At 44.4% G+C, this 24,404-nt stretch overlaps 5 non-coding genes across 5 annotated transcripts; all 5 read left to right on the top strand.

Moving 5' to 3' along the window:
• Positions 1–292: 292 nt before the first annotated feature.
• On the top strand, positions 293–373 carry trnas-aga (transfer RNA serine (anticodon AGA)). The gene has a single exon. It is a non-coding gene; the product is annotated as a tRNA-Ser (tRNA).
• A 1,871-nt stretch (positions 374–2,244) lies between these two features.
• On the top strand, positions 2,245–2,325 carry trnas-aga (transfer RNA serine (anticodon AGA)). The gene has a single exon. It is a non-coding gene; the product is annotated as a tRNA-Ser (tRNA).
• Positions 2,326–3,917: 1,592 nt separating this feature from the next.
• Positions 3,918–3,989, top strand: trnad-guc (transfer RNA aspartic acid (anticodon GUC)). Its single transcript has one exon. It is a non-coding gene; the product is annotated as a tRNA-Asp (tRNA).
• Positions 3,990–11,450: 7,461 nt separating this feature from the next.
• Positions 11,451–11,533, top strand: trnal-uaa (transfer RNA leucine (anticodon UAA)). The gene has a single exon. It is a non-coding gene; the product is annotated as a tRNA-Leu (tRNA).
• Positions 11,534–16,042: 4,509 nt separating this feature from the next.
• Positions 16,043–16,126, top strand: trnal-uaa (transfer RNA leucine (anticodon UAA)). Its single transcript has one exon. It is a non-coding gene; the product is annotated as a tRNA-Leu (tRNA).
• The last annotated feature ends 8,278 nt before the right edge of the window (positions 16,127–24,404 follow it).

Genomic DNA, 24,404 nt, shown 5'->3' with positions numbered 1-24,404 from the left:
GTTCCTTGTTAGTATAGTGGTGAGTATCCCGCCTGTCACGCGGGAGACCGGGGTTCAATTCCCCGACGGGGAGGCAGTTGTTTCAAAATATAGAATTTTACTTCTGTTTCTTGTAAGAGATTCATATTAAAAAGTTCCAGAGCAATATCGAACTGTAAAAATTCAGATAGAGGACATTGCCTCGTTCAGATTTTTAGCAAACGGAGAATTTTTCAGGCGTCTTTGGCCGTCTGCTGCACAGAGATGGATGACTGAGTTTTTTCTGATTGACGTTTGAAATGGCAGCGACACAGTAGTCGTGGCCGAGTGGTTAAGGCGATGGACTAGAAATCCATTGGGTTATCCCGCGCAGGTTTGAATCCTGCCGACTACGATTCTCAGCATTTTTCATTCCATTTCACAATTTAACCGGTTCTCTGCCAAACTGATCCTGAGATAGATGGAATAACGTCCCACACCTTTCAACACTGAAATTTTTTTCTCATTTTTATTAATCTGCAATATTCACGATACATCCGTTTCAAAAATCGCAAACATCAGTCAAAGTTTCGACAGTGATTCAGCCTGTCTATCCCTCGAGATGACGAAGGCATCTGTGCATGCCCGTTGGTGCGTGCACATTTTTGGTTATGTGTGTGTGTCTCTGTGTCTGACTATCTCTATTTCTGTCTCTGCGTCTGTGCAACCGTCTGTGGAATCATCACCATGAATTTGGTATGTCCTGGAACTTATAAAACAGACTTGGGGGAAATAATAAGGTTGTGAATTTTGTATCGGCTTTGTTTCAGTGGCAGCATTCTCGACTGAATCGGGAGTTTGTGTGTTCAAGTCGCACTTCTGAGACTTGAGCATTATCATCTTGGCTAACACTCAAGTGCAGCACTTGGGGAATTTTGCAATGTTGAAGCTGTTGACTTTCGGATGAAATGTTAAATTGAAGCTCGGTCTGCACCCTCGGGTGGATATGAAAGTTCCCAGTGCATTACTCGAAAAAGATTAGGAGAGTTGCCCCCGTCTCAATATCACTAAAAATGTTCGTAAATGCTCACTGAAAGCCGATGTGTTTGTGTTTGCATGTGGGGTTGGGGTTGAAGCCCACATTCTCACAGAGACGGAATGCAGGCTCTCACAGGACGAGGATCGCCGAGTGGTTGAGGCGTTGGCCTTGAATTTTAATGATTTTTACCCGCATGGGTTCGCACACCACTCCTGGTATCTCTTTAATTTAACACGGATTTCCTCCCATTCTGATCAGTGAGACCGGATTTTCATCGGTTGAATCAGCAATTTTCTGTAACAATGTGACACTCTGAATCGATAATGAAATGAAATTGTGAAATGCATCTGCGTCGCTCGGTCTCTAACTCTCTCTCTCTCTCTTCAGTGAGTTGTGTATGTGTTTGTATGTTTGAGTCTTTGTCTCTCTCAGTCTGACTACTCTGTCTGTCCCTGTTTCTCTGTTTGTCTCTGTCTCTCAATCTGTCTCTTTCTCACGGTGCCACGTCGGTTCCAATGGGATTCTCTCAGACTCTTTGTCTGACTGGCTCTCTCTTTCCCATCATTTCGGTCTGTCCATGTCTTTGCCTGTCTCTGTGAGTCCCTGCCTGTAAGCTGAGAAGTATTTCCATCCTTTTCTGTTTTAGTCTCTATCGCTCTCTCTCCATCTGTCTCTCTCCTTGTAACTGTCTTTCTATCACTCTTTCCCTCTCTCTCTCATAATAGATCACACACACACATCTCTGTATATGGAAATGTTTGAGTCTTTTTCTCACTCAGTCTGCCTCTCCTTCTCAGTCTCACACTTTCTGTCTCTCGTTGTCTCTATCTCGCTGTCTGTCTCTCCCTGTTTGTTGGTTTGTCTCTGTCTCTCAATGTGTCTGTCGACTTCTCATTGTGTCCAGTTCTGTTCACAGTGGCTCGATTACTGCTTTGACAGAATTTGTACAGATCAGTTCCTCGTTAGTATAGTGGTGAGTATCCCTGCCTGTCACGTGGGAGACCGGGGTTCAATTCCCCGAAGAAGAGGCAGTTGTTTCAAATCGTAGAATTTTACTTCTGTTTCTTGGAAGAGATTCATATGAAAAAGTTCCAGAGCAATATCGAACTGTAAAAATACAGGTAGAGGAGATTGCCTCGTCCAGATTTTTAGCAAACGGAGAATTTTTCAGGAGTCTTTGGCCGTCTGCTGCACAGAGATGGATGACTGAGTTTTTTCTGAGTAACGTTGAAAATGGCAGCGACCCAGTAGTCGTGGCCGAGTGGTTAAGGCGATGGACTAGAAATCCATTGGGTTATCCCGCGCAGGTTCGAATCCTGCCGACTACGATTCTCAGCATTTTTCATTCCATTTCACAATTTAACCGGTTCTCTGCCAAACTGATCCTGAGATAGATGGAATAACGTCCCACACCTTTCAACACTGAAATTTTTTTATCATTTTTATTAATCTGCAATATTCACGATACATCCGTTTCAAAAATCGCAAACATCAGTCAAAGTTGCGACAGTGATTCAGCCTGTCTATCCCTCGAGATGACGAAGGCATCTGTGCATGCCCGTTGGTGCGTGCACATTTTTGGTTATGTGTGTGTGTCTCTGTGTCTATCTATCTCTATATATGTCTCTGTGTATGTGCAACTGTCTGTGGAATCATCACCATGAATTTGGTATGTCCTGGAAATTATAAAACAGACTTGGGGGAAATAATAATGTTGTGAATTTTGTATCGGCTTTGTTTCAGTGGCAGCGTTCTCGACTGAATCGGGTGTTTGTGTGTTCAAGTCGCACTTCTGAGACTTGAGCATTATTATCTTGGCTAACACTCAAGTGCAGCACTTGGGGAATTTTGCAATGATGAAGCTGTTGACTTTCGGATGAAATGTTAAATTGAAGCTCCGTCTGCACCCTCGGGTGGATATGAAAGTTCCCAGTGCATTACTCGAAAAAGAATAGGAGAGTTGCACCCGTCTCAATATCACTAAAAATGTTCGTAAATGCTCACTGAAAGCCGATGTGCATGTGTTTGTATGTGGGGTTGGGGTTGAAGCCCACATTCTCACAGAGACGGAATGCAGGCTCTCACAGGACCAGGATAGCCGAGTGGTTGAGGCGTTGGCCTTGAATTTTAATGGATTTTTCCCGCGTGAGTTCGCACACCACTCCTGGTATCTCTTTAATTTAACACGGATTTCCTCCCATTCTGATCAGTGAGACCGGATGTTCATCGGTTGAATCAGCAATTTTCTGTAACAATGTGACACTCTGAATCGATAATGAAATGAAATTGTGAAATGCATCTGCGTCGCTCGGTCTCTAACTCTCTCTCTCTCTCTTCAGTGAGTTGTGTATGTGTTTGTGTGTTTGAGACTTTGTCTCTCTCAGTCTGACTACTCTGTCTGTCCCTGTTTCTCTGTTTGTCTCTGTCTCTCAATCTGTCTCTTTCTCAGGGTGCCACGTCTGTTCCAATGGGATTCTCTCAGACTCTTTGTCTGACTGGCTCTCTCTTTCCCATCATTTCGGTCTGTCCATGTCTTTGCCTGTCTCTGTGAGTCCCTGCCTGTAAGCTGAGAAGTATGTCCATCATTTTCTCTTTTAGTCTCTATCGCTCTCTCTCTATCTGTCTCTTTCCTTGTAACTGTCTTTATCATTGTCTTTCTATCACTCTTTCCCTCTCTCTCTCATAATAGATCACACACACACATCTCTGTATATGGAAATGTTTGAGTCTTTTTCTCACTCAGTCTGCCTCTCCTTCTCAGTCTCACACTTTCTGTCTCTCGTTGTCTCTATCTCGCTGTCTGACTCTCCCTGTTTGTCGGTTTGTCTCTGTCTCTCAATGTGTCTGTCGACTTCTCATGGTGTCCAGTTCTGTTAACAGTGACTCGATTCCTGCTCTGACAGGATTGGTACACGTCAGTTCCTCGTTAGTATAGTGGTGAGTATCCCCGCCTGTCACGCGGGAGACCGGGGTTCAATTCCCCGACGAAGAGGCAGTTGTTTCAAAATGTAGAATTTTACTTCTGTTTCTTGGAAGAGATTCATATTAAAAAGTTCCAGAGCAATATCGAACTGTAAAAATACAGGTACAGGAGATTGCCTCGTCCAGATTTTTAGCAAACGGAGAATTTTTCAGAAGTCTTTGGCCGTCTGCTGCACAGAGATGGATGACTGAGTTTTTTCTGAGTAACGTTTAAAATGGCAGCGACACAGTAGTCGTGGCGGAGTGGTTAAGGCGATGGAATAAAAAGCCATTGGGTTATCCCGCCCAGGTTCGAATCCTGCCGACTACGATTCTCAGCATTTTTCATTCCATTGCACAATTTAACGGTTCTCTGCCAAACTGATCCTGAGATAGATGGAATAACGTCCCACACCTTTCAACACTGAAATTTTTTTCTCATTTTTATTCATCTGCAATATTCACGATACATCCGTTTCAAAAATCGCAAACATCAGTCAAAGTTGCGACAGTGATTCAGCCCATCTATCCCTCGAGATGACGAAGGCATCTGTGCATGCCCGTTGGTGCGTGCAAATTTTTGGTTATGTGTGTGTGTGTCTCTGTGTCTGTCTATCTCTATATATGTCTCTGTGTTTGTGCAACTGTCTGTGGAATCATCACCATGAATTTGGTATGTCCTGGAACTTATAAAACAGACTTGGGGGAAATAATAAGGTTGTGAAATTTTGTATCGGCTTTGTTTCAGTGGCAGCATTCTCGACTGAATCAGGAGTTTCTGTGTTCAAGTCGCACTCCTGAGACTTGAGCATTATCATCTTGGCTAACACTCAAGTGCAGCACTTGGGGAATTTTACAATGTTGAAGCTGTTGACTTTCGGATGAAGTGTTAAATTGAAGCTCCGTCTGCGCCCTCGGGTGGATATGAAAGTTCCCAGTGCATTACTCGAAAAAGAATAGGTGAGTTGCCCCCGTCGTGGAGCATTCAGTCGAGGAGGCGGGAGCTCGGAGCAGCGCGAGTCCGGGGTCGGCGAGAGGCCTATAAAGGCCAGCGGGAGTCGAGCAGTTCGAGCAGTGAGTCGAGGAGGCGGGAGCTCGGAGCAGCGCGAGTCCGGGGTCGGCGAGAGGCCTATAAAGGCCAGCGGGAGTCGAGCAGTTCGAGCAGTCAGTCGAGGAGGCGGGAGCTCGGAGCAGCGCGAGTCCGGGGTCGGCGAGAGGCGTACCGGTGCAGCTACAGGGAGAAGGCAAAGATACAAAGGTGACGTCACAGCCTAGGGGGTAAGTGATTGGCTGGTGATTGGTGAGTAGTTTTTCTTTTTCTTCTTATATTGGTCAGTAACTTTTAACATTGTTATTACCAGTTTAAGTGTATCTAAGGGTTAAGACATGGCAGGAGAGCTCGGTCGGGTGTTATGCTCCTCCTGTACCATGTGGGAACTCAGGGACACTTCCGGTGTCCCTGACGACTCCGTGTGCGGGAAGTGTGTCCACCTCCAGCTCCTGACGGGCCGCGTTACGGAATTGGAGCTGAGGGTGGATTTACTCTGGAGCATCCACGATGCTGAGAATGACGTGAGTATCACGTGTAGTGAGTTGGTCTTACCGCAGGGAAAGGGTCCACAGCCAGATAGGGAATGGAAGACCAGCAGGAATAGTAGTGCAAGGAAGGTAGTGCAGGGGTCCCCTGTGGTCATCCCCCTGCAAAACAGATACACCGCTTTGGGTACTGATGAGGGGAATGACTCATCAGGGGAGGGCAGCAGCAGCCAAGTTCATGGCACCGTGGCTGGCTCTGCTGCACAGGAGGGCAAGAAAAAGAGTGGGAGAGCGATAGTGATAGGGGATTCAATTGTGAGGGGAATAGATAGGCGTTTCTGCGGCCGCAACCGAGACTCCAGGATGGTATGTTGCCTCCCTGGTGCAAGGGTCAAGGATGTCTCGGAGCGGGTGCAGGACATTCTGAAATGGGAGGGAGAACAGCCAGTTGTCGTGGTGCACATTGGTACCAACGACATAGGTAAAAAAAGGGATGAGGTCCTACGAAACGAATTTAAGGAGCTAGGAGCTAAATTAAAAAGTAGGACCTCAAAAGTAGTAATCTCGGAATTGCTACCAGTGCCACGTGATAGTCAGAGTAGGAATCGCAGGATAGCGCAGATGAATACGTGGCTTGAGCAGTGGTGCAGCAGGGAGGGATTCAAATTCCTGGGGCATTGGGACCGGTTCTGGGGGAGGTGGGACCAGTACAAACCGGACGGTCTGCACCTGGGCAGGACCGGAACCAATGTCCTAGGGGGAGTGTTTTCTAGTGCTGTTGGGGAGGATTTAAACTAATATGGCAGGGGGATGGGAACCAATGCAGGGAGACAGAGGGAAACAAAAAGGAGACAAAATCAAAAGACAGAAAGGAGATGAGGAAAAGTGGAGGGCAGAGAAACCCAAGGCAAAGAACAAAAAGGGCCAATGTACAGCAAAATTCTAAAAGGACAAAGGGTGTTAATAAAACAAGCCTGAAGGCTTTGTGTCTTAATGCAAGGAGTATCCGCAATAAGGTGGATGAATTAATTGTGCAAATAGATGTTAACAAATATGATGTGATTGGGATTACGGAGACGTGGCTCCAGGATGATCAGGACTGGGAACTCAACATTCAGGGGTATTCAACATTCAGGAAGGATAGAATAAAAGGAAAAGGAGGTGGGGTAGCATTGCTGGTTAAAGAGGAGATTAATGCAATAGTTAGGAAAGACATTAGCTTGGATGATGTGGAATCTATATGGGTAGAGCTGCAGAACACCAAAAGGCAAAAAACGTTAGTAGGAGTTGTGTACAGACCTCCAAACAGTAATAGGGATGTTGGGGAGGGCATCAAACAGGAAATTAGGGGTGCATGCAATAAAGGTGTAGCAGTTATAATGGGTGACTTTAATATGCACATAGATTGGGCTAGCCAAACTGGAAGCAATACGGTGGAGGAGGATTTCCTGGAGTGCATAAGGGATTTTTTTCTAGACCAATATGTTGAGGAACCAACTAGGGGGGAGGACATCTTAGACTGGGTGTTGTGTAATGAGAGAGGATTAATTAGCAATCTCATTGTGCGAGGCCCCTTGGGGAAGAGTGACCATAATATGGTGGAATTCTGCATTAGGATGGAGAATGAAACAGTAATTTCAGAGACCATGGTCCAGAACTTAAAGAAGGGTAACTTTGAAGGTATGAGGCGTGAATTGGCTAGGATAGATTGGCGAATGATACTTAGGAGGTTGACTGTGGATGGGCAATGGCAGACATTTCGAGACCGCATGGATGAATTACAACAATTGTACATTCCTGTCTGGTGTAAAAATAAAAAAGGGAAGGTGGCTCAACCGTGGCTATCTCGGAAAATCAGGGATAGTATTAAAGCCAAGGAAGTGGCATACAAATTGGCCAGAAATAGCAGCGAACCTGGGGACTGGGAGAAATTTAGAACTCAGCAGAGGAGGACAAAGGGTTTGATTAGGGCAGGGAAAATGGAGTACGAGAAGAAGCTTGCAGGGAACATTAAGGCGGATTGCAAAAGTTTCTATAGGTATGTAAAGAGAAAAAGGTTGGTGAAGACAAACGTAGGTCCCCTGCAGTCAGAATCAGGGGAAGTCATAACGGGGAACAAAGAAATGGCAGACCAATTGAACAAGTACTTTGGTTCGGTATTCACTAAGGAGGATACAAACAACCTTCCGGATATAAAAGGGGTCAGAGGGTCTAGTAAGGAGGGGGAACTGAGGGAAATCTTTATTAGTCGGGAAATTGTGTTGGGGAAATTGATGGGATTGAAGGCCGATAAATCCCCAGGGCCTGATGGACTGCATCCTAGAGTACTTAAGGAGGTGGCCTTGGAAATAGCGGATGCATTGACAGTCATTTTCCAACATTCTATTGACTCTGGATCAGTTCCTATGGAGTGGAGGGTAGCCAATGTAACCCCACTTTTTAAAAAAGGAGGGAGAGAGAAAACAGGGAATTATAGACCGGTCAGCCTGACCTCAGTAGTGGGTAAAATGATGGAATCAATTATTAAGGATGTCATAGCAGTGCATCTGGAAAATGGTGACATGATAGTTCCAAGTCAGCATGGATTTGTGAAAGGGAAATCATGCTTGACAAATCTTCTGGAATTTTTTGAGGATGTTTCCAGTAAAGTGGACAAAGGAGAACCAGTTGATGTCGTATATTTGGACTTTCAGAAGGCTTTCGACAAGGTCCCACACAAGAGATTAATGTGCAAAGTTAAAGCACATGGGATTGGGGGTAGTGTGCTGACGTGGATTGAGAACTGGTTGTCAGACAGGAAGCAAAGAGTAGGAGTAAACGGGTACTTTTCAGAATGGCAGGCAGTGACTAGTGGAGTGCCGCAAGGTTCTGTGCTGGGGCCCCAGCTGTTTACATTGTACATTAATGATTTAGACGAGGGGATTAAATGCAGTATCTCCAAATTTGCGGATGATACTAAGTTGGGTGGCAGTGTGAGCTGCGAGGAGGATGCTATTAGGCTGCAGAGTGACTTGGATAGGTTAGGTGAGTGGGCAAATGCATGGCAGATGAAGTATAATGTGGATAAATGTGAGGTTATCCACTTTGGTGGTAAAAACAGAGAGACAGACTATTATCTGAATGGTGACAGATTAGGAAAAGGAAAGGTGCAACGAGACCTGGGTGTCATGGTACATCAGTCATTGAGGGTTAGCATGCAGTTACAGCAGGCGGTTAAGAAAGCAAATGGCATGTTGGCCTTCATAGCGAGGGGATTTGAATACAGGGGCATGGAGGTGTTGCTACAGTTGTACAGGGCCTTGGTGAGGCCACACCTGGAGTATTGTGTACAGTTTTGGTCTCCTAACTTGAGGAAGGACATTCTTGCTAATGAGGGAGTGCAGCGAAGGTTCACCAGACTGATTCCCGGGATGGCGGGACTGACCTATCAAGAAAGATTGGATCAACTGGGCTTGTATTCACTGGAGTTCAGAAGAATGAGAGGGGACCTCATAGAAACGTTTAAAATTCTGACGGGTTTAGACAGGTTAGATGCAGAAAGAATGTTCCCAATGTTGGGGAAGTCCAGAACCAGGGGTCACAGTCTGAGGATAAGGGGTAAGCCATTTAGGACCGAGATGAGGAGAAACTTCTTCACCCAGAGAGTGGTGAACATGTGGAATTCTCTACCACAGCAAGTAGTTGAGGCCAATTCACTAAATATATTCAAAAGGGAGTTAGATGAAGTCCTTACTACTCGGGGGATCAAGGGTTATGGCGAGAAAGCAGGAATGGGCTATTGACGTTTCATGTTCAGCCATGAACTCATTGAATGGCGGTGCAGGCTAGAAGGGCTGAATGGCCTGCTCCTGCACCTATTTTCTATGTTTCTATATTTCTAATATCACTACAAATGTTCGTAAATGCTCACTGAAAGCCGATGTGTATGTGTTTGTATGTGGGGTTGGGGTTGAAGCCCAGATTCTCACAGAGACAGAATGCAGACTTGCACAGGACCAGGATAGCCGAGTGGTTGAGGCGTTGACCTTGAATTTTAATGGTTTTTTTCCCGCGGAGTTTCGTACCCAGCTTCTGGTATCTCGTAAATTTAACACGGATTACCTCCCATTCTGATCAGTGAGACCGGATTTTCATCGGTTGAATCAGCAATTTTCTGTAACAATGTGAAACTCTGAACCGATAATGAAATGAAATTGTGAAATGCATCTGCGTCGCTCGGTCTCTACCTCTCTCTCTCTCTTCAGAGAGTTGTGTATGTGTTTGTATGTTTGAGTCTTTGTCTCTCTCAGTCTGACTCACTCTGTCTGTCCCAGTTTCTCTGTTTGTCTCTGTCTCTCAATCTGTCTCTTTCTCACGCTGCCACGTCTGTTCCAATGGGATTCTCTCGGACTCTTTGTCTGACTGGCTCTCTCTTTCCCATCATTTCGGTCTGTCCATGTCTTTGCCTGTCTCTGTTAGTCCCTGCCTGTAAGCTGAGAAGTATTTCCATCATTTTCTGTTTTAGTCTCTATCGCTCTCTCTCCATCTGTCTCTCTCCTTGTCACTGTCTTTATCATTGTCTTTCTCTCACTCTTTCCCTCTCTCTCTCTTAATAGATCACACACACACATCTCTGTATATGTATATGTTTGAGTCTTTTTCTCACTCAGTCTGCCTCTCCTTCTCAGTCTCACACTTTCTGTCTCTCGTTGTCTCTATCTCGCTGTCTGTCTCTCCCTGTTTGTCGGTTTGTCTCTGCCTCTCAATGTGTCTTCGACTTCTCATGGTGTCCAGTTCTGTTCACAGTGGCTCGATTATGCTCTGGCAGAACTGGTACACGTCAGTTCCTTGTTAATATAGTGGTGAGTATCCCGCCTGTCACGCGGGAGACGGGGGTTCAATTCCCCGACGGGGAGGCAGTTGTTTCAAAATATAGAATTTTACTTCTGTTTCTTGGAAGAGATTCATATTAAAAAGTTCCAGAGCAATATCGAACTGTAAAAATACAGATGGAGGAGATTGCCTCGTCCAGATTTTTAGCAAACGGAGAATTTTTCAGGCGTCTTTGGCCGTCTGCTGCACAGAGTGGATGACTGAGTTTTTTCTGAGTCACGTTTAAAAAGGCAGCGACACAGTAGTCGTGGCCGAGTGCTTAAGTCGATGGACTAGAAATCCATTGGGTTATCCCGCGAAAGTTCGAATTCTGCCGACTACGATTCTCAGCATTTTTCATTCCATTTCACAATTTAACCGGTTCTCTGCCAAACTGATCCTGAGATAGATGGAATAATGACCCACACCTTTCAACACTGACATTTTTTCCTCATTTTTATTGATCTGCAATATTCGCGATACTTCCGGATAAGAAAATGGAAAAATCAGTCAAAGTTGCGACAGTGATTCAGCCTGTCTATCCCTCGAGATGACGAAGGCATCTGTGCATGCCCGTTGGTGCGTGCAAATTTTTAGTTATGTGTGTGTGTGTCTCTGTGTCTGTCTATCTCTATATATGTATCTTTGTATGTGCTACTGTCTCTGCAAATCATAACCATGAATTTGGCATGTCCTGGAACTTATAAAAAAGACTTGAGGAAAATAATACGGTTGTGATCTTTTGTATCGGCTTTGGTTCAGTGGCAGCATTCTCGACTGAATCTGGAGTTTGTGTGTTCAATTCGCACTCCTGAGACTTGAGCATATAATCTTGGCTAACACTCTAGTGCACCACTTGGGGAATTTTTCATTGCTGAAGATTTCACTTTCGGATGAAATATTAAAGTGAAGCTCTGTCTGCACCCTCGGGTGGATATGAAAGTTCCCAGTGCATTACTCGAAAAAGAATAGGAGAGTTGCCCCCGTGTCAATATTACTAAAAATGTTCGTAAATGCTCACTGAAAGCCGATGTGTATGTGTTTGTATGTGGGGTTGGGGTTGAAGCCCAGTTTCTCACAGAGACAGAATGCTGCTTCTCACAGAAACAGGATAGCCGAGTGGTTAAGGTGTTGGCCTTAAAATTCAATGGGTTTTTTCCCGCGTGGGTTCGTACCCCACTCCTGGTATCTCTTCAATTTAACGCGTATTTCCTCCCATTCTGATCAGTGAGACCGGAATTTCATCGGTTGAATCAGCAATTTTCTGTAACAATGTGACACTCTGAACCGATAATGAAATGAAATTGTGAAATTTATCTGTGTCGCTCGGTCTCTACCTCTCTCTCTCTCTTCAGAGAGTTGTGTATGTGTTTTTATGTTTGAGTCTTTGTCTCTCTCAGTCTGACTCACTCTGTCTGTCCCTGTTTCTCCGTTTGTCTCTGTCTCTCAATCTGTCTCTTTCTCACGGTGCCCACGTCTGTTCCAATGGGATTCTCTCAGACTCTTTGTCTGACTGGCTCTCTCTTTCCCATCATTTCGGTCTGTCCATGTCTTTGCCTGTCTCTGTTAGTCCCTGCCTGTAAGCTGAAAAGTATTTCCATCATTTTCTGTTTTAGTCTCTATCGCTCTCTCTCCATCTGTCTCTCTCCATGTCACTGTCTTTATCATTGTCTTTATCTCATTCTTACCCTCTCTCTCTTAATAGATCTCACACACACACATCTCTGTATATGTATATATTTGAGTCTTTTTCTCACTAAGTCTGCTTCTCCTTCTCAGTCTTACTCTTTCTGACTCTTGTTGTCTCTATCTCGCGGTCTGTCTCTCCCTGGTTGTCGGTTTGTCTCTGTCTCTCAATGTGTCTATCGACCTCTCATGGTGTCCAGTTCTGTGCACCGCTCGATTCCTGCTCTGACAGAGCTGCTACCTGTCAGTTCCTCGTTAGTATAGTGGTGAGTATCCCCGCTTGTCACGCGGGAGACCGGGTTTCAATTCCCCGACTGGAAGCCAGGTATTTCAAAATGGAGAATTTTACTTCTGTTTCTTGGTAGAGATTCATATTAAAAAGTTCCAGAGCCATATAGAACTGGAAAAATACACGGAGAGGAGATTGCCTCTTCCAGATTTTTAGTAAACGGAGACTTTTACAGGATTCTTTGGCCGTCTGCTGCACAGAGATGGATGACTGCGTTTTTTCTGAGTAACGTTTAAGAAGACAGAGTCGCATTCGAAGTGGCCGAGTGGTTAAGACGATGGATTAAAAATCCATTGGGTTTTCCCTGCGTAGTTTTGAATCCTGTCCACTACGATTCTCGGCATTTTTTCATTTCATTTCCCAATTTAACCAGAACTTTGCCAAACTGATCCTGAGATAGATGGTATAACGTCCCACACCTTTCAACACTGACATTTTTTTCCATTTTTATTAATCTGCAATATTTACGATACATACGGATAGGAAAACACAAAAATCAGTCAAAGTTGCGACAGTGAGTCAGCCTGTCTATCCCTTTATATGTTGAAGGCATCTGTGCATGTCCGTTGGTGCGTGTAAATTTTTGGTTATGTATGTGGGTGTGTCTCTGTGTCTGTCGATCTGTATATATGTCTCTGTGTATGTGCAACTGTCTGTGGAAATCATCACCATGAATTTGTTATGTCCTGGAAATTATAAAAAAGACTTGGGGGAAATAAGACGGTTGTGGACGTTTGTATCGGCTTTGGTTCAGTGGCAGCATTCTCGACTGAATCAGAAGTTTGTGTGTTCAAGTCGCACTCCTGAGACTTGAGCATATCATCTTGGCTAACACTCAAGTGCCGCACTTGGGGAATTTTGCAATGTTGAAGCTGTTGACTTTCGGATGAAATGTTAAATTGAAGCTGAGTCTGCACGATCGGGTGGGTGTGAAAGGTCCCAGAGCCTTACTCGAAAAAGAATAGGAGAGTTTCCCCCGTGTCAATATTACTAAAAATGTTCGTAAATGCTCACTGAAAGCCTCCATGTATGTGTGTCTGTGGGGGTGGGGTTGAAGCCCAGTTTCCCACAGAGACAGAATCCATATTCTGACAGGACCAGGATGGCCTAGTGGTTGAGGCGTTGGCCTTAAAATTAAATGGGATGTTTCCCGCGTGTTCTCGTAGCTGACTCCTGCTACTTCTTTAATTTAACACGGATTTCCTCCCATTCTCATCAGTGATACCCGATTTTTATCTGTTGAATGTGCAACTCTGTGACACTCTGAGCCGATAATGAAATGAAATTGTGAAATGTATCGGTGTCGCTCGGTCTCTGGCTGTCTCTTTCTTTAGAGAGGTGTGTTTGTGTTTGTGCGTTTTTCATTCTCAGTCTGACTCACTCTGTCTGTTCCTGTGTCTCTGTCTCTTTCCCACGGTGTCAAGTTCTGTTCCAATGGGATTCTCTCAGACTCTTTGTAAGACTGGCTCTCTGTTTTCCATCATTTCTGTCTGTCCATGTATTTGCCTGCCTCTGTTAGTTCCTGTCTCTAACCTGCTGAGTATTTCCAGCATTAGTGTTTCTATCTCTGACACTCTCTATCTGTCGCTCTCTCTCTCCTTGTCACTGTCTTTATTACTCTCTTTCTCTCACTCTTTCCCTCTCTCTTTATAGATCGCACACACACATCTCTGTATATGTGTGTGTTTGAGTCTTTTTCTCACTCAGTCTGCCTCTCCTTCTCAGTCTCACATTTTCTGTCTCTCATTTTCTCTATCTCGCTGTCAGTCTCTCCCTGATTGTCGGTTTGTCTCTGTCTCTCAATGTGTCTGTCGTCTTCTCATCGTGTCCAGTTCCATTCACAGCTCGCTTCCTGCTCTGATAGAACTCATGCTCGTTAGTATCGTGCTGAGTATCCCCGCCTGTTCCGCCGGAGACCGTGGTTCTACTTCCCGACGCGGTGGCAGCATTTACAAAATGCAGAATTTTACTTGTTACTTGGTGTTGATTCATATTAAAAAGTTCCAGAGCAATATAGAACAGTACAAATACTGGAAGAGGAAGTTGCCTTTTCCAGATTTTTAGCAAACGGAGACTTTTTCCGGATTCTGTGGCCGTTTGCTGCACAGAGATGGATGTCTGAGTTTTATCTGAGTAACATTGAATGATGCAGCGAGCTAGTAGTCGTGGCCGAGTGGGTAAGACAATAGACAAAAAATCCATCGGGGTTTCTCTGTGCAGGTTTGAATCCTGCCGACTATGTTTCTCAGCATATTTCATTCTGTTTCACAATTTAACCACGTTACTGCAAAACTGATTCTGAGATAGATAGAGCAACGTCCCACATCTTTCGATGCAGCCGCTGTTTTCTTTCTTACATTAATCTGCAGTATTCACGATACATACGGATAGAAAAACGCAAAAGCCAGCCAAAGTAGCGACAGTCACACTGCCTGTCTATCCATCTATTTGTCTAAGGCAACCTGTGTATATCTGGATCTGAGTATCATGGTACATCAGTCAGTGAAAGTTGGCATGTAGGTGCAGCAGGCGGTGAAGAAAACAAATGGCATGTTCGCCCTCATAGCTAGGGGATTTGAACATAGGAGCAGGAAGATATTACTGCAGTTGTACAGGGCCTTGGTGAGGTCACACCTGGAATATTGTGTTCAGTTTTGGTCCCCGAATTTGAGGAAGGACGTCCTTGCTATTGAGGGAGTACAGCGAAGGTTCACCAGCATGATTCCCGGGATGGCAGGATTGACATATGAGGAGAGACTGGATCAACTGGGCTGGTATCCACTGGAGTTTAGAAGAATGAAAGGGGATCTCATAGAAACATATAAAATTCTGACGAGATTGGAGGCTGGAAGAATGTTCTCATTGCTGGGGAGTTTGAGACCAAGGATTACAGTCTAAAAAAAAGGTATAAGCCATTTATGACCGAGATGAGGAGAAACTTCTTCACTCAGAGAGTGGTTTACCTGTGAAATTTTCTACCGCAGAAAGTCGTTGAGGCCAGTTCATAGATATATTCAAAAGGGAGTTAGATATGGCCCTCATGGATAAAGAGATCAAGTGGTATGGAGGGAAAGCAGGAAAGGGGTACTGAGGTTGAATGATGAGCCATGATCTTATTGAATGGTGGTGCAGGCTCGAAGGGCCGAATGGCATATTCCTGCAACTAATTTCTATGTTTCTATGTTTCTATGTTGATGCATGTATATTTTTTTATTGTGTGTGCGCGTGTCTGTGTATGTCTATTTGTATGTATGTCTCTGTGTATGTGCAACTGTCTGTGGAAATCATCACCATGAATTTGGTACGTCCCGGAACTTTTAAAACACTTGGGGAAAATAATACGGTTGTGATCTTTGGTATCGGTTTTGGTTCAGTGGCTCCATTCTCGACTGAATCAGGAGGTTGTGTGTGTAAGTCCCACTCCTGAGACTTGAACACATCATCTTGGATGACACTCAAATGCAGTATTTGGGGAATTTTGCATTGTTGAAGCTGTTGACCATCGGCTGAAATTTTAATTTGAAGCTCCATTTTCACCCTCGGGTGGATGTGAAACTTCCCAGAGCCTTAGTCGAAAAATAATAGGAGAGTTGCGCCCGTGTCAATATTACGAAAAATGTTCGTAAATGCTTCCTGAAATCCAATGTCTCTGTGTGTCTGTGGGGGTGGAGCTGAAGCCCAGATTCTCACAGAGGCAGAGTCCAACCATTGACAGGATCAGGACCAGGATGGCCGAGTGGTAAAGGCGTTGCATTTAAGATGTAATGGGTTATATACTTGTGTGGGTTCAAACCCCACTCCTGGTGATTCCTTAATTAAACAGAGATTTTTCCCATCCTGCCGAATGATACTCGATTTTCATCTGCTGAATTTCCAATTTTCTGCAACGATGTGACATTCTGAGCCGACAATGAAATGAAATTGTGAAATGCATCTGTGTTGCTCGGTCTCTGCCACTCTCTCTCTTTAGAGAGCTGTGAATGTGTTTGAGTCATTGTCTCTCTCAGTCTGCCTCTCTCTGACACACTCTCTCTGTCCCTGTTTCTCTGTTTGTCCCTGTCTCTCAATCTGTCTCTTTCTCACGGTGTCTCGTTCTGTTGCAATGGGATTCTCTCAGTCTGACTGCCTATCTCAGTCCCATTATCTCTGTCTGTCCATGTCTTTGCCTGTCTCTGTTAATCCCTGTCTCTAACCTGATACATATTTCCATTATGTTCTGTTTTTGTCTCTATGTCTATCTCTCTATCTGTCTTTCTCTCTATCTGTCGCCCTCTTTGTCTCTCTCTTTGTCCCTCTCCTTTTCTCTGTCATTCCATCACTATTTACCTCCCTCTCTTTATGGAGCACGCAAATACATCTCTGTGTATGTATGTGTTTGAGTCTTTTTCTCATTCAGTCTGATCCTCCCTTTCAGTCTCAAACTTTCTGTCTCCCTTTGTCTCTATCTCACTGTCTGTCTCTCCCTGTTTCCCTGTTTGTCTCTGGTTCTCAATGTGTCTGTCACTTTCTCACGGTGTCCAGTTCTGTTCGAATGGGATTCTCTCAGTCTCTCTGTCTGACTGTCTCACTCTTTCCCATCATCTCTGTCTGTCTATATTTCTGCCTATCTGCCTCTCTTTGCCTGTCGCTGGTAGTTCCTGTCTCTAACCTGCTGAGTATTTCCAACCTTTTTTTGTTGATATCTTTGTCTCTCTCTCGACCTGTCGTTCTCTCTCTATCTGTCTCTCTCCTTGTCACTGTTTTATCACTGTCTTTCTTTCACTCTTTCCCTCTCTCTCTTTATTAATCACACACACACATCTCTGTATATGTAGGTTTTTGAGTCTTTTTCTCAGAGTCTGCCTGACTTTTCAGTCTCACCCTTTCTGTCTCTCGTTATCCCTCTATCGCTGTCTATCTCTCCCTGTTTGTCGGTTTGTCTCTGTCTCTCAATGTGTCTGTCGACTTTTGTTCACAGCTCGATTACTGCTCTGACATCGCCCGTACCTTCGTCCGTTTCGTCGTGATTTTGCTCCCCTGTTAAGCAATAGAACCGGGTTCAATTCCCCGACGGAAAAGCAGTTTTTTCAAAATGTCTAATTTTACTTCTGTTTCTTGGTATAGATTCAAAGTAAAAAGTTCCAGAACAATATAGAACAGTAAAAATACAGCCAGAGGCGATTGCCTCTTCCAGATTTTTTGCAAACAGAGACTTTTTCAGGATTCTGTGGCCGTCTGCTGCACAGAGATGGATGACTGAGTTTTTTCTGAGTAACATTTAAAGTGCCAGAGACGCAGTAATTGTGGTCGAGTGGTTAATGCGATTGGCTTGAATTCCTTTGGGTTTTCGGCGCTCAGGTTCGAATCCTGCCAACTACGATTCTCAGCAATTTTCTTCACAATTTAACCAGGTTTTTGCAAAACTAATCCTGAGATAGGTGGAATAACGTCCCACACCTTTCAACACTGACATCTATTTCTTATTTTTATTAATCTGCAATATTCACGATTCATACGGATAGAAAAACGCAAAAATCAGCCAAAGTAGCGACAGTGACTCAGCCTGTCTATCCCTCGAGATGTCTCCGGCATCTGTGCATGTCCGTTGGTGCATGTATATTTTTGGTTATGTATGTATGTGTGTGTCTCTGTGTCTGTCTATCTGTATATATGTCTCTGTGTATGTGCAAATGTCTGTGGAAATCATCACCATGAATTTGGTATGTCCTGGAACTTGTTAAAAAGACTTGGGGTAAATAATACGCTTGTGAACTTTGCTATCGGCTTTGGTTCAGTGGCAGCATTCTCGACTGAAAAACGCAAAAGCCAGACAAAGTAGCGACAGTGACCCTGCCTGTCTATCCATCTATTTGTCTAAGGCAACCTGTGTATATCTTGATCTGTGTGTCATGGTACATCAGTCATTGAAAGTTGGTGTGCAGGTGCAGCAGGCGGTGAAGAATGTAAATGGCATGTTCGCCTTCATAGCGAGGGGATTTGAGTATAGGAGTGGGAGGTTTTACTGCAGTTGTACAGTGCCTTGGTGAGGCCACTCCTGGAATATTGTGTTCAGTTTTGGTCTCCGAATCTGAGGAAGGACGTCCTTGTTATTGAGGGAGTACAGCGAAGGTTCACCAGCATGATTCCCGGGATGGCAGGACTGACATATGAGCAGAGACTGGATCAACTGGGCTGGTATCCACTGGAGTTTAGAAGAATGAGAGCGGATCTCATAGAAACAAATAAAATTCTGACGAAATTTGACAAGTGAGTGGCAGGAAGAATGTTTCCGTTACTGGGGAGTTCGAGAACCAGGGGTCACAGTCTAAGAATAAGGGGTAAGCCATTTAGTACCGAGATGAGGAGAAACGTCTTCACTCAGAGAGTGGTTAACCTGTGGAATTCTCTACCACAGAAAGTTGTTGAGGCCAGTTAGTTAGATATATTCAAGAGGGAGTTAGATATGGCCCTTACGACTCAAGGGTTCAAGGGGTATGGAGAGAAAACAGGAAATGGGTACTGAGGTTGAATGATCAGCCATGATCTTAAAGAATGGTGGTGGAGGCTCGAAGGGCGAATGGCCTGCTCCTGCAACTAATTTCTATGTTTCTATGTTTCTATGTTGACACGTGTATATTTTTGGTTATTGTGTGTGTGTGTGTCTGTGTATGTCTATCTGTATGTATGTCTCTGTGTATGTGCTACTGTCGATGCAAATCATAACCATGAATGTGGTATGTCCTGGAAATGTTTTTTAAAACTTGGGGAAAATAATACGGTTGTGATCTTTGGTATCGGCCTTGGTTCATTTGCTCTATTCTCGACTGAATCGGGAGGTTGTGTGTGTAAGTCCTACTCCTGAGACTTGAGCAGATAATCTTTGCTGACACTCAAATGCAGTACTTGGGGAATTTTGCAATGTTGAAGCTGTTGACCATCGGCTGAAATGTTAAATTGAAGCTCCGTCTGCAACCTCGGCTGGATGTGAAAGTTCCCAGAGCATTACATGAAAAAGAATAGGAGAGTTGCGCCCGTGTCAATATGACTAAAAATTTTCGTAAATGCTCACTGAAACCCGATGTGTATGTGTGTGTGTTGCTGTGGGGGTGGAGCTGAAGGCCACATTCTCACAGAGACAGAATCCAAACGCTACAAAGACCAGGATGGGCGAGTGTTTACGGCGTTGGCCATAAAATTCAATGGGTTTTTCCCGTGTGGATTCGAACCCCAATCCTAGAATCACTTTAATTTAACAGAGATTTTTCCCATCCTGCCCAGTGATACATGATTTTCATCTGTTGAATCTGCAATTTTCTGTAACTCTGTGACACTCTAAGCCGAGCATGAAATGAAATTGTGAAATGTAGCTGTGTATCTCAGTCTCTGCCTTTCTCTCTTTAGAGAACTGTGTGTGTGTTTGTGTGCTTGAGCCTTTGTCTCCCTCAGTCTGCTTCTCTCTGACTCACTCTGTCTATGCCTGGTTCTCTGTTTGTCTCTGTCTCTCAATCTGTCTCTTTCTCACGGTGTCCAGTTCTGTTCCAATGGGATTCTCTCAGACTCTCTGTCTGACTGTCTCTCTCTTTCCCATCCTCCCTGTCCGTGTCTTTGCCTGTCTCATTTTGTCCCTGTCTCTAATCTGATGCGTATTTGCATCATTTTCAGTTTTTGAACCATAGAAACATAGAAAATAACTGCAGGAGTAGGCCATTAGGCCCTTCGAGCCTGCACCGCCATTCAATATTATCATGGCTGATCATTCTTTCAGTTACCCTTTCCTGCTTTCCTCTCCATCCCACTTTATTCACTTAACCGTAAGGACCATATCTATCTCCCTCTTGAATATATCCAATGAACTGGCTTCAACAACTCTCTGTGGCAGGGAATTCCACAGGTCAACAACTCTCTGAGTGAAGAAGTTTCTACTCATCTCACTGCTAAATGGCCTACCCCTTATCCTAAGACTATGTCCCCTGGTTCTGGCTTCCCCAACATCGAGAACATTCTTCCCGAATCAAACCTGTGCAGTCCCGTCAGAATCTTATATGATTCTATGAGATCCCCTCTCATCATTCTAAACGCCAGTGATTAAAGGCCTAGTTGATCCAATCTCTCCTCATATGACAGTCCTGCCATCCCTGGAATCAGTCTGGTGAACCTTAGCTGCACTCCCTCAACAGCAAGAACGTCCTTCCTCAGACTAGGAGACCAAAACTGAACACAATATTCCAGGTGTGTCCTCACGAATGCCTTGTACAACTGCAGTAAGATCTCCTGGCTCCTATATTCAAATCCTGCAGGTACGAAGGCCAAAATACCATTTGCCTTCTTTATCGCCTGCTGTACCTGCATGCCCACTTTCAGTGACTGATGAACCATAACACCAAGGTCTCACTGCACCTCCTCTTTTTCTAGTTTTCCGCCATTCAGATAATATTCTGCCTTCGTGTTGTTGCCCCCAAAATGGATAACCTCACATTTATCCACATTATACTGCATCTGCCATGTATTTGCCCACTCACCTAATCTGTCCAATTCACCCTGCAGTCTCTTAGCGTCCTCCTCACAGCTCGGACCGCCACCCAGTTTAGTGTCATCCGCAAACTTGGAGATATTACACTCTATTCCTTCAACCAAATCGTTCATGTATATTGTAAAGAGCTGGAGTCCCAGCACTGAGCCCTGCGGCACCCCACTAGTCACTGCCTGCCAGTTTGAAAAGGACCCGTTTATCCCGATTCTCTGCATCCTGTCTGCCAACCAGTTCTCTATCCATGTCAGTACATTAATCCCAATACCATGCGCTTTGATTTTGTGCACCAATCTCTAGTGTGGGACCTTGTCAAAAGCCTATTGAAATTCCAAATACACCACATCCACTGGTTCTCCCTTGTCCACTCTACTCATTCCATCCTCAAAAAATTCCAGAACATTCGTCAAGCGTGATTTAACATTCATAAATCCATGCTGACTCGGTCCGATCCTGTCACTGCTTTCCAAATGGGCTGCTATTTCATCCTTAATGATTGATTCCAATATTTTCCCCACGACTGATGTCAGGCTAACCGGTCTATAATTAGCTGCTTTCTCTCTCCCTCCTTTTTTAAAAAGTGCCATCACATTAGCTACCCTCCAGTCCATAGGAACTGATCCAGAGTCGATAATTGTTGGAAAATGATCACCAATGCATCCACTATTTCTAGGGCCACTTCCTTCAGTACTCTGGGATGCAGACTATCAGGAGCCGGGGATTTATTGGCTTTTAATCCCAACAATTTCTCCAACACAATTTCCCGCCAATAAGGATATCTTTCAGTTCCTCATTCTCACGAGACGCACAGTCCCCTCGTACATTCGGAAGGTTTTTTGTATCTTCCTTTGTAAAGACAGAACCGAATTATTGTCTCTATCTGTCTTTCTCTCTATCTGTCTCCCTCTTTGTCTCTTTCTTTGTCCCTGTCTTTGTCTCTGTCATTGCATCATATTTGCCTCCTTCTCTTTATGGAGCACACAAACACATCTCTGTGTATGTATGTGTTGGAGTCGTTTTCTCATTCAGTCTGACCCTCCCACTCAGTCTCACACTTTCTGTCTCTCTTTGCCTCTATCTCGCTGTCTGTCTCTCCCTGTTTCCCTGTTTGTCTGTCCCTCAACGTGTCTGTCTCTTTCTCACGATGTCCAGTTCTGTTCCAGTGGGATTCTCTCAGTCTCTCTGTATGACTGTCTCGCTCATTCCCATCATCTCTGTCTGTCTATGTCTCGACCTGACTGTCTCTATTTGCCTGTCTCTGTTAGTTCCTGTCTCTAACCTGCTGAGTATTTCCATCATTTTCTGTTTATATCTCTGTATATCTCTCTATCTGTCGCTCACTCATCATCTGTCTCTCTCCTTGTTACTGTCTTTATCACTGTCTTTCTCTCACTGTTTCCCTCTCTCTCTTTATATCTATATGTGTGTGTGTTTGTGTCTTTTTCTCACTCAGTCTGCCTCTCCTTCTCAGTCTCACACTTTCTGTCTCACGTTGTCTCTACCTTGCTGTCTGTCTCTCCCTGTTTGTCGGTTTATCTCTGTTTCTCAATGTGCCTGTCTACTTCTCATGGTGTCCATTTCTGTTCTCAGCTCGATTCCTGCACTGACAGAATCCACACCCGTCAGCTCCTTATTCGTGTCTTAGTTAATATCCCTCTCTGTCACGCGCGAGCTAGGCGTTCAATTCCCCGACGAGGATGAAGCTTTTTAAAAATGTTGAATATTACTTGTGTATGTCCTGAAACTTTATAAAAAAACTTGGGGAAAATAATACGGATGTGAACTTTGGTATCGGCTTTGGTTCAGTGGCAGCATTCTCGACTGAATAAGGAGGTTGTGTGTGTAAGTCCCACTCCTGAGACTTGAGCATATAATCTTGGCTGACACTCAAATGCAGTACTTGGGGGATTTTGCATTGTTGAAGCTGTTGACTTTCGGATAAAATGTTAAATTGATGCTCCATCTGCACCCTCGGTTGGATGTGAAAGTTCCCAGAGCATTACTCGAAAAAGAACAGGAGAGTTGCCCCCGTGTCAATATTACTATAAATATTTGAAAAGGCTCATTGAAAACCTGTTTCTGTGAGAGTGGATCTGCAGCCCAGATTCTCACAGAGACAAAATCCGAATACTGACAAAACCAGGATAGCTGAGTTGTTCAGGCGTTGGACGGAAAATCCGATGGGTTTATACCTGCATGGGTTCGAACCCCACTCCTGGTAAATCTTTAAATTCTGCTCAGTTATACCTGAATCTATTCTGTTGAATCTGCATTTGTCGATAACTTTGTAACATTCAAACAAATGGGATTGTGCAATGTATCTGTGCCTCTCACTCTCTGTCTTTAGAGTGCTCTTTATGTGTTTGAGTCTGACTCTCTGTGTCTGAGGAATTAGAAGCTGAATTAAGGGAGCTGGGAGCTAAATTAACAAATCGGACCTCAAAGGTAGCAATCTCAGGGATAGCTGCAACTTTTCAGAGTAGGAATCGCAGGATAGTTCAGATGACTGTGTGTTGCAGAAGGGAGGGATTCAATTTCTTGGGACATTGGAACCGTTCTGTGGGAGCTGGGACCTGTGCAAACCGGATGGTCTGCACCTCAGCAGAACCAATGTCCACGAGGGAGAGTTTGCTCGTGTTGTTGGGGACGGGTTAAACTGATATGGCAGCGGGATGGGAACCTTTGGGGGCAGAAATGTAAGGGTGGAGGGCAGAGAAACCCAAAGGAAAAAATCAAAAAGGGCCACATTGCAGCAAACTTCCAAAGGGACAAGGTGTGTTAAGATAACAAGCCTGAAGGCACGGTGCCTCAATGCGAGGACTATTCGTAATAAGGTGGACAAATTAACTGCACAGGCAGCAATTAATGAATATGATACAATTGGCATCACGGAGAAATGGCTCCAGGTTGACGAAGGCCGGGAACACAACATCCAGGGTTATTCACCAGTCAGGAAGGATAGACACAAAGGAAAAGGAGGTAGGGTGGCATTGCTGGTTGAAGAGGAAATTAATGCAATAGTCAGGAAGGACATTCGCGTGGATTCTACGTGGGTGGATCTGTGGAATATCAAAGGGAAAAAAACGCTAGTGGGAGTTGTGTACCACCAAACAATCGTAGTGAGTTTGCTGCCAGCATCCAACAAGAAAGTAGGGATGTGTGCAATAAAGGTACATCAGTTATCATGGGCGACTTTAATCTACACATAGATTGTGCAAACCAAACTTGTAGTAATACGGTGGAGAAGGATTTGCTGGAGTGTATTAGGGATGGTTTTCTCGACCAATATGTCGAGGGACCATCTAGAGGGCTGGCCATCCTCGATAGCTTGATGTGTAATGAGAAAGGACTAATTAGCATTCTTGTTGTGCGAGGCCTCTTGGGGAAGAGTAACCACAATAAGGTAGAATTCTTTATTAAGGTGGAGAGTGAAACAATTAATTCTGAGACTGGGGTCATGAACTTAAGGAAAGATAACTTCAATGTATGAGACATGAATTGGCTAGAATAGACTGGGAAATGATACATAAAGGGTTGACGGCAGATAGGCAATGGAAAACATATAAAGATCACATGGA

Source organism: Pristiophorus japonicus, chromosome 23 (assembly GCF_044704955.1).
Source record: "Pristiophorus japonicus isolate sPriJap1 chromosome 23, sPriJap1.hap1, whole genome shotgun sequence".
Classification (NCBI taxonomy): Eukaryota; Metazoa; Chordata; class Chondrichthyes; family Pristiophoridae; genus Pristiophorus; species Pristiophorus japonicus.
This window is presented reverse-complemented; position numbering and strand designations above follow the sequence as displayed.